At 47.1% G+C, this 9,118-nt stretch overlaps 1 protein-coding gene across 2 annotated transcripts in view; it reads left to right on the top strand.

Moving 5' to 3' along the window:
* The window catches only part of NEDD9 (neural precursor cell expressed, developmentally down-regulated 9), a 272,334-nt gene that overhangs the window by 209,643 nt on the left and 53,573 nt on the right, over positions 1-9,118 (top strand). The window lies entirely within an intron of this gene.

The raw sequence follows: 9,118 nt of genomic DNA on the forward strand, positions 1-9,118 counted from the left end.
CTGGTGACCTGACTGCATGGGGTTTGGCTTTTGAAGACAGACAGCAACCTTGAGATGGGAAAATCTCAAGGTGGGGAGCGCATGGCCTCCAGCTTCTATGGACGGGAGGGCCACAGCCTGGCTGCTTCTCCCAACCCTCCACCCTTCCGAAGACCAGGAGCTTCCCAGGCTGGTTAGAGCCTGAATCGTGAGAATCACAGGCCATCAAAGCTGGAAAACCCTTGCAAACCTCCCCTCCCTGTCTACACCTTCTGGTCTAAATCTCAGGGTGCCAAGACTTAAGCTAAGGGAACGGCTACTTAGCATCTGTAAACCTCAGGGCTGTGAGTGAACCTTTAGGTCCTGCACGTGCCAGTTCACTAGGCTTCTCCTGGCTTTCCTGATGGAGAAGAGAGCTGCTTGCTGTTTCTTTCCAGCCTCAGTGGCCAGGAAAGAGTGTGCCGGCCACACTCGCCCAGCCCGTCGAGGGTGGACGCCGGAGTCTCCACCGCCGCCCAGGCTCCGGCCCACGCTGGAGAGGCATTCCTCCAGCAGACAAAATAAAAGATCGCTGATAGCTGGAGTGCTTTGTTTGCTCTCTAAAATGAATCAAACTCTTCAAAAGCTTGGATTCAACAGCACATTCCTCCATCCCCCCCCCAACCCTCCTCCTCCCCACCCCCCACCGACCTCAGGCCCTGCATTGCTCAGATTCCTTCGGCCCGCTCCTCAGCGCCAGCTGGCGGCCGCCAGGGTCTGCTCAGATGGGCCAGATGCCTGGGGACGGGGCCTGCTGGACATTCTCTGGCCTCTCCTGAAATGATCTGTCCGGGGCCTCCAGTTAAGTGACTGTTCAGTGCTTGAAACACTGTGCCAACCCTCTCATTTCCCTGCTCCCTCCATTGTTCTCCGCCCACCTCCACCCTGAGCCTCGCTGGATGCCAGATGGGAAGGGTGACTTTTAGCCACCCGTGCATGCGTCCAGAGATTGGTAAAGCTCAGGAGTCGACCGGAAACAGAGCATCCAGCCCCACCCGAGAATGTAGGGCAGGCTGTCCACCAGCCGCTGCCCGTCGCACCTGGACGGGAGCAACGCGGGGAGAGTAAGAAGGGGTGGCCAGAGCTCTAGCACAACACGCCGTGTTCTCATGTCCGGGCACAGAGACAGTGACGCTACGGATGCAAGGAGAGGTCAGGAAGTCTTTTCGAATTTAAGAATATACAAAGGAAGAACAGAAGTTACCAAGAAGGAACCATGGAGCCTTTGTCCCCTCTTAGGCTTCCCCGGTGGCTCAGTGGTAAAGAATCTGTCAATGTAGGAGACTCAGGTTCGATCCTGGGGTCAAGAAGATTCCCTGGAGAAGGAATGGCAACCCACTCCAGTATTCTTGCCTGGAGAATCCCACGGACAGAGGAGCCTGGTGGGCTACAGTCCGTGAGTCTGCAAAGAGTCGGACACAACTGAGTGACTAAGTAACACCAGTTGAATGCACACCATGGAGCATATCACTGTGTTGGATCCTGCCTTCAGAGAGAGCAGGGGCCATCCTCCGCCCAGTCACAGCACGTCTGTTTATTTGGTCTTGGCAGATCACCTTGACCTATGTAAAAGCCCACAGTCCAAATTTCTACCAGCAGAAGAGATTTCCATGACAGTTTCATATAACAAATCGTTTATTTGGACACACTAAAGCGTGCACGAACAGAACACCTCAAGGCTGGGGAAAACAGGACGGAGCCCTTGGCAGGAGTCTGCACAGTTTTACTGTGAAAAACTCCTTCTGTCCCACTGAACTTCATTCCTCTGCCCAGCTGGATACATACAAATAGTAGAAATCTAAGCCTTTGCACATTTACGACGATAAATAAACCTAAATCTTTATTATGTGTTTCTAACTTTGCTTATCATTTCACTCCTGAGTTAACTCCCCCAAATCCTTTCGTATAAAGAACATACTAAATGTTGAGATGGAGCCTCACAAATTCTTGTCATATTTCACTAGAGTTAAGTGGATTTACTTAACATATAATTTATTCTGTTACTTTTTTTTTTTTTTAGTTCTTTGCCGGGGAAAGATAGTAATTAACTATTCCCAAGTTATAATAGCAGTATTCTGTGTGTATAGAAATTTTGCAGCTGCACACGTTTTTCAAAAATCAAGTCAAGATATTAACCATCACCCATTTACAAGAGTCTTTGTAGCATGTTAGTGACACTGTGTTACATGTATTCTTGGAAGATTTATCAAGGACTCAGAGGGGCCTAGGGATTGCAAGATGGCTCGGTGGTAAAGAATCCGCCTGCCAATGCAGGAGATACAAGTTCGATCCCTGGGTCGGAATAATGCAGATCCTTGACCACCCCGCCACCTGGGAAGCCCTAACCAGACAAAAAAGGGAGGGAGGGGCAGTGATTGCTTAGAGTGGGAGGTGTTCTTGCCCCTGCCTGCTGAACGGTAGCTTATTTTTTTCCAAATTGACATCAGTGAAGGCTTGGTGCGCGGACAAGACATAGGGCTTTGAGAAGACATAGAATGCGATGCAATGAACTACACAGCTGCAGAAAGGGATCCTTTTCTACATCTATAAGTTGCTTAAAAATCTCACTGTGGAGAAGGCATTCCCAAGGGTGAAACAGGACCAAGCAGTAACTGAGCACTAAGTGATATGCCCCACATGCAACGCTGTGTGTAGAATCCTCTGAGGATCTCTGTTCACGTGTAGGTACCAAGGTCTCCCATCAGCCCTGCTGAATCCAACTTAGAGGGGAGAAGCCAAAGCATCCACAACTGGTTTTTTTTTCCCCCACAAGGATGAAATTTCCACATTTATTTTTCTTTCACGTGCATAGAAAGCTGAGTGAAGTGTCCTGTGAAAGGGGCCGGGCACAGAGCTGCTGCAGCAGACTGGACTTTGCACTTCAAAGGTACACCGGTCATTTTGAAAACAAGGTGCTGTGATTTGTTTTTAACTACTAATGAGTCCTTGGGTTTCCCATTTGGGTCTTAAACTGCCAGTTTCTCCAAGTTTCTTTCCAGATGACACACTGCGTTATGCATGATGGCACTTAACCAACGTGGCATTTCATGTTTTACTGCAATTACTGAACATCAAGAGGGTATGCTAATACGCCTTGCAAATTTCTTTTGTTGACGTAAATATGGAAATGTCGCAACTGGCTTTTAAGGGAGGTCAGATTGAGAAGCACTGACCCATATCATAGGTGATGAGAGACACTGGGAACTGGAGGAATCAACAAAGGAGAGACTTTGTAGGAAAAGGTTCCATGAGGAAGATGGGGTGGAAACTGGAGGGAAGACAGGATGTAGGTAAGCAGAGGATGAAAGGAAGGCAGTCTGGGCAAGAGGGACCACATGCATACATACACACACACACACACACAGACTTGAAAGTACGAGTTAGTAAGATATGTGTGTGTTTTTGTGCACGCTAGTAGCCTTATTCACAACCGGAGAACGTACTTGTTCCTCAGTTAGGCTTAGTCCCACTAGGATGGAGATGCTAATTTATTGATCTCACAAATGGGACTCAAATAACCAAAGCACACAGATGACTCCTGGTAGCATGTAGCACACAAACCAAGGAGCCAAGAAGCCTGGGCTCACATGCCAGACCTGCCCCTGCCTGCTTGGACCTTTGTGTAGGTTGAACAAGCTCTCCAAGTCTCCGTTTTGTTACATGTAAACCTAGAATATTGTGACCCACCTCATTAGGGCTCGTTAGGTGAATATTGAGTGAAATAATGTTTGTGATTTGCCCAGGACAGGGCCTAGAACCTGGGACAGTTTCCAGGTACAGACCCCTGAATCAGTGGGCTGTAGCAGAAAATTCCCAATGACCCATCTTTGTTTGGAGAAGTTTCTGGAGACTTATGGAATTGAAAAGTTGCTGCTGCCAATTATTTTCTTGAAATAACTCTGGCATAATGTAGACTCTCAAAAAACAAAACTGGTATCAAACTAGAAATGGTAAAAGATGGCTCTAGAGTGAGTATTTCTAGATTGTGTCTCAGGAGATGTGGAAGAACTCTGCGATGCGTGTATCTTGCACTGCTCTAGAGCATGGGTCATCAAACTTTTTCTCTGGAGGGCCAGATAATACATTTTTCCAGCTTTGCCCTTTTCACCACCTCTGCTCACACTTGCTCAAGTCTGCTATTGCAGCTGAAAGTCAACGTGTAAACAAACAGATGTGTCTGTTCCAATAAAACTTTATTTATAGACACTGCAATTTGAATTTCATGTAATTATTTCTTGTCTTATGAAATATCATCCTTATTTAGATTTTATTCTAATCATTTAAAAGTATATAATCTATTCTTAGCTCATAGGTCATATAAAAAGCTGTAGTTATCAAACTGCCCTGCGTCCAAGAGCCAGGACAGGCAGCAGGCCTTGAGCTGGTCTGAAGCTCCCTATGTAATAAATGGAAAGAGCAGTCCCACCTTCAAACAAGAGTTTCCCTCCCTCTCCTCCTAAACAACAGGCAGAACCTCAAGTCAACAACATTCTTCTAAGAAGCCTTGGTCCTCTTATTCATTCAGAAGGCATTTCAGATCCTGTAAGGTATGAGCCTGCAGGGAACTCAGGTCACCTGGGAGCGGGGGACCCAGATATCACCCAGTCATCAGGACACTGCGGGGAGGAGCCTTCTGCTAGGGCCTCGGTCCAAGCACAATAGGGGCATAGTGAAAGGAGGGAGGAATTCGTTCTGAAAAGGCGAGGTGGGCCGGGTGGGGGTGTAGACAACGCAGGACAAAAGAGTTAGTGTTGGAACGGGGTTGGAGAGCAGAAGAGGCAAGGGAGGACATTCTGGGCGGAGGGAACTGTCTGTGTAAAGTCAGGACAGTACAAGCGGCTCAGATTCAGTGAATCTGCCCCCTCCCCCACTCTGCCCCAACGTGTGGAGGATGTCGATGGGAGATGAGGCCAGAAAGGGAGGCTGGGCTCGGATCATAGTCCATGCCGATACATGTGGATTCTATTTTTAAGGCACTGGAGTATTTTTAAAGGCTTTTAAATATAGTAGTAACATGATCGACTCTGTATTCTAGAAATTAAGCAAGTGGCGATGTGGAATATAGACCAGAGCGGGGAGAGACTTCAGGCAGGGAAACTGAAAGTTGTGGCTGGACTAAATCAGACAGGAGATACAGCAGACTGACCTAAAGCGCTGACTGTGGTTAGGATCCTCCTCGAGCAGGGTGCCCCCCGGAGCGGCAGCTTCGTCTTCCTTTCCCCAGGCTAGACCGGGTGACTCACTAGGTTGCTCCCTTCCCTCACAGGCTTGGGCTTTGCCCTTCACTCTCAGAGAGAAGCCATGTGAGCTCCTCCCAGTGTGGACGGAAGAGCCTCTTCCCGCCAGCACCCTCTCTGACTTTTGCTGCATCCACGCCAGTGCCCAGTGGCAGCTGGAAAATGGTCTGGACGGCCCCTGTGTCATTTCCCTCGTTCAGGCCTGCACGAGCTTCTGGTGGGTGGGGGTTGCGGGGGTCGGGGGAGCGGTGGGCAGAGCCCTTGGCAGAGGTGGCAGCCAGGTGGCAAGACCGACAGGCTGAGAGACAGGTTAGTGTCCAAGGCCCGGGGGCCTGGACCACTTTGGGAAGCCATCCAAGGGAGCATGAGGGTGGCTGCATAAACCAATCGCCAGTGTTTATACAGCACAATTTAAACAGTTATTTCTGCATCCAAAAGCTCACTTAGTAGATGGAGAGGGGGCTGTTTCTGCTTTCATTGAGAGAATTTGTGTTTCTCCATAGCTGTTTTGAAGAGAACATAGCAGATGACACTAACAAAGTAACAGTTTCAGCACTTTGTAAGTTGCATGAGGAAAAGGCTCAGTATTTCAGTAGTCTGCTGTGCATGAGGACTTACACAAACCAAGGGTAAAAATAGAGAGGGCTAGACCCTTTGCTTCCCTGCTCAGGACACTCCAGTGACTTCCTGTCACACTCAGGAGAAAATCCAAACCCTGCCACCACCCTCTCTCCATCCCTCCTGTGGGTCCTCCCCTCTGAGCATACTAACCTGCTTGCTCTTGAACGCACCGAGCTCACTGGTATCTCAGGCCCTTTCCGTGGGTCATTGTCTCTGTCCGGAAGGTTCTTTCCCCAGATCTCAGAGTGGATCCCGCATAATATTCAGGTTCCTGCTTCCATATCAACTCCTTAGAGGGGCTTGCATGACCATTATCTCTAACATGAAACACCCCTCACCCACCCTGGTCTATGAGGGTGGAACCTGTGAGAACCCACCTTCTAGTGGTTTTTCCCTGCTCAATATTTTTCTTCATGGCATCCACCACTTCAAAATTGTATAATATATTCCTTAAACTGTTGTCCTCCAACTCCTACCAGACTGTGAGCTCTGAGAGTAAGATCTTTATCTGGGCTGCTGTATCCTCCTTTCCCAGAACAGCCCCTGGCATGTGGTAGGTGCTGAATTGATGTTTGTTAAATTAGAAAGCTGCCCAGGGATGGGGTGCCACAGAGGTGGGGACATTCCTCCAGCTTCTTCTGAGTGCCCACCACACTTAACAATATTGATAATAGTCTAATAGTGATAATAGTTATAATTAATCATTTTAAATTAATTTATATCATATAACATGATGTTACAAGGTTATATGATATAGTCATAAAATAATACAAAATAAATTTAATATTAAAATAATAATAATGGAAATAATACTAATAAGCAACCATTTCCTAAGGTTTTGTTGTTATTGTTCAATCACTAAGTCATGTCTGACTCTGCAACCCTGTGGACTGCAGCATGCCAGGCTTTCCTGTCTTTCACTGTCTCCTGGAGTTTGCTCAAATTCATGCCATTAAGTCAGTGATGCCATCCAACCATCTCATCCTCTGTCGTCCCCTTTTCCTCATGCCTTCAATCTTGCCCAACATCAGGGTCTTTTCCAATGAGTCAGTTCTTCGCATCAGGTGGCCAAAGTATTGGAGTTTCAGCTTTAGCATCAGTCCCTCCAATGAATATTCAGGACTGATTTCTATTAGGATTGACTGGTTGGATCTCCTTGTAGTCCAAGGGACTCTCAAGAGTCTTCTCCAACACCACAGTTTGAAAGTATCAGTTCTTCGGCACTCAGCCTTCTTTATGGTCCAACTCTCACATCCATACATGACTACTGGAAAAACCATAGCTTTGACTAGACGGAACTTGATAGGCAAAGTGATGTCTCTGTTTTTTAATACGCTCTCTAGGTTTGTCATAGTTTTTCTTCCAAGGAGCAAGCATCTTTTAATTTCAGAGTAAAACTAATGTTTTACTATGTGCCAGACTATTCACTTTTATCCACATGATATCATTTAATCCTCATTATAGCCCTAGCAGGTTGGTATTATTCTCTATTTTACATTTCAGAACACCAAAATTAGCAAGTTAGAAATTTGTTGAGATTCTAACACACGTTTACCTGACTGTAACACCTTTGTGCTTTTTTATATATATGTAACTAACAAGGCAGCGACCCAGACCACCTTGAAATGAACTTCAGGTAGGTTTTCAGGTATATTCTGTGTAGAACAGAAGCCGGAAAGCAGGAGAGCCACTTGGGGTGAGTTAAGCTTTTTACCTAGAGAATGAAAAAGTCCTAGCTATGCTTTGGGAAACTGTTTGAAAGCATTAAAATGAGGTGAGATCGTGTTCACTATTCAATGATGTTCATCAAACGAAACAGGAGGTGATTCAGCTTTACTGCTGAGGAAGCCAAAGGAATGTTATCTAGATCTCCTGGAGGCCAAAGACTCATCATCTTACAGATGAGAAGGCCTGTGACATATCCAGGCAGACACCAAAAGAAAAATTTCCCGCAAGCTAGTGACTGTCCCATGAGTCTGTAGGACTGTTAGGAAGGTCCCTGCAGTGTGTTGATTATGCTGTCTAGTTTCTCAGTTGTGTCCGACTATTTATGACCTCATGGACTGCATAGCCCACCAGGCTCCTCTGTCCATGGCGGCATCATATGTCACATGCTTAATGTGCGTTCAGAAGGACCTTGCAAAATCACTCAGGCTCATTTTCCCTCTAAAGCTAAATGAGGGAAAGAGGCCTAGTGGAGGTCCAAAACGGTGAGTCAACCTTGCCGTGATCACCTGGGCCTGGGTGGGGTGTAGCACTCTAGGGGTCCTGTCCAGGGTGGGGGGTCCTCTTATTTAAACTGTGTCCGGAAACCCCTTTTGTAGGACAGCTGCTCTCCTGTACTTTTTTGCTTAGCTCATAAGTTAATCCACTGGGAATTGGGAAGGAAAAAAATCAAACTGATTCTCATCCAACCTGGTCAGGAAAAAAAAAAAAACACACCAAGGGCTGAGTTTTTCCATCAGAGTCATGTAGTCTGGTTGGAGTCCATCCCTTTCAGGGACAGCCATTGTCTATATTCACCAAGTCTCAATCCTGAGGTCCCATGAAAAAGAATTTTCCCCTCACCGCTCCACGCCTCAGAAGAGTTGCTGAAGGTGGCCGTTTCTGTCCTCTCCTGGGTGATCTTTCTCTCTATAGAAAGCATGAAGCTGAACCAAATGTTCCATGCGTTACTGAGAGAAGACTGGTCTTTTTAACCAACTTTCTCAAACAGCAGGCATTTTTTTGGTCGTTGTTCCCCAGATAATAAGTGTTGGTGGGTTAATGGGTCATCTTCAGGAGAGAGGTCAGAAGGAAAAACTGCAGTGTTCAAAGCTGGAGCTAGAAATGCCAGCCATCAAAGAACGCAGTCCTTGGTGAACAGTGATGATGTATGGGGCGGGCACACTGGCCAGCCCCATCGAAGAGGTCACAGCTAAGCTTTATCCTCTACAAAGCCAGAGGAGGTCTCTGAATGCAGCTGACCCCTCAGCTCCCCGAGGCCCCGGTGAGAAGCCAACCAGGGAATCCCTGGTGCCCAGCTTCAGAGTTCCCTTTCACTGAGGGAGAATTGTATTCTGTCGCCTTGCAGACTGACACTGCAAGTACTTTGAACACTGAAAAGAACACACACACAAAAAAGCAAACAGCCACAAGGAAAGGGAGGGGAGGGAGGAGAGAAAGGGAGAGAGAGAGATAGCAGCAGGGGTAGTTAGTAAAAAGGGGCCCCCGGAGACAGAAAACCTTTTGTTCCCTGAGTT

The sequence above is a fragment of the Ovis aries genome, chromosome 20, assembly GCF_016772045.2.
Source record: "Ovis aries strain OAR_USU_Benz2616 breed Rambouillet chromosome 20, ARS-UI_Ramb_v3.0, whole genome shotgun sequence".
NCBI classification, from domain to species: domain Eukaryota; kingdom Metazoa; phylum Chordata; class Mammalia; order Artiodactyla; family Bovidae; genus Ovis; species Ovis aries.